Raw genomic sequence first — 1,180 nt, forward strand, 5'->3', positions numbered from 1 at the left:
CCTCTTGAGGACTCTGATATTGTCTCCTACATCCTTAATGGACTTGGTGTTGATTATGATTCTCTTGTCATCTCAATCACCACGCGATCTGATTTCATTTCCTTGAATGATCTCTATGGATTTCTGATGAGCGCCGAATGTTGCACATTCAAGCCCCTTAACTCGCATATGTTAATTCCTTAGTGTTGTTATTTGTTTGATTTTGTTTTGTTTTTGTGTTTTAGGGCTTTATTTGATAGATGCAAGAATTCCAGTGGAAATTAAGCTTAAAAAGACCATTTGGATGCATTCTGGCACCTGGGATTGAGCACAGAAGCACTTGGGATCGAGCACACATGCGTTCGAGCGCAGTAGCACTCGTGCGTAGAACGAGCCAAGCTCGAGCGCTTGTACGCTCGAGTACATATCTTCTTGGATCGAGCGTATGTGTGATCGAGCGTACTTGGGCGTGCAGAATATGGAAACAGTCCTTTTTCACCTTGGATTTGGTTTTCTGTCTCCCACCTGGATTGGGAGACTGACCTACTATTTTCCTAGGGTTTCTAGGCTTCTCGTAATCCTTATAAATATGCCTCTAAACGTAGAAGAAAGACACCATTGCCTAGAGCAAAAATTTAGCAAATACTTCTTGGAGGCTTAGTGGAGTCATGAGCGGCTAAACCCCCTAGTGGGGTATTGATGTAACCCTATCCAAGCACAATGGTTTGATTGTATCTTAACTTATAGATTTTCAGTTTATGCATGTTGGTTGTATAATTTAGAGGGTTGCTACAATTTAATATTGGTCTTCATGTTTAAATGCAATTGTTCTTTAATTCCAAAATCAATATTTGTGAAATTCTTATCTTGTCTTAGAAAGTGTTTTACTTTTATTGAACTCAAATCATTTTATTTTCTGTGATTATGGGGCTGATGATTATACAACGGTTTTAATTGACATATAATCAAAAGGGTTAGATAGGCCATACCTAGGGAAGACGGGTCGTACCGCATCTTAGTGGTTATGTGGACAATCCGTGCCAACCAAAGGTGGGTTATACTTATTCTTTAATAAGGTATTTTCTTGTTTATTTATAACATGCATAGAATGAATGTCTGTGATTAAATATGATTAACCATTGTTGTGCGGATGGAGGTGAAGTCAATACCCTATACTCTCTCTTATATTTTAATTCTCTTT

At 38.3% G+C, this 1,180-nt stretch overlaps 1 non-coding gene across 1 annotated transcript; it reads left to right on the plus strand.

Annotated features, from left to right (window-relative positions):
* LOC132191163 (small nucleolar RNA Z247) lies at positions 1 to 139 on the plus strand. The gene has a single exon (XR_009441195.1). It is a non-coding gene; the product is annotated as a small nucleolar RNA Z247 (small nucleolar RNA).
* The last annotated feature ends 1,041 nt before the right edge of the window (positions 140 to 1,180 follow it).

The sequence above is a fragment of the Corylus avellana genome, chromosome ca8 (assembly GCF_901000735.1).
Source record: "Corylus avellana chromosome ca8, CavTom2PMs-1.0".
NCBI classification, from domain to species: Eukaryota; Viridiplantae; Streptophyta; class Magnoliopsida; order Fagales; family Betulaceae; genus Corylus; species Corylus avellana.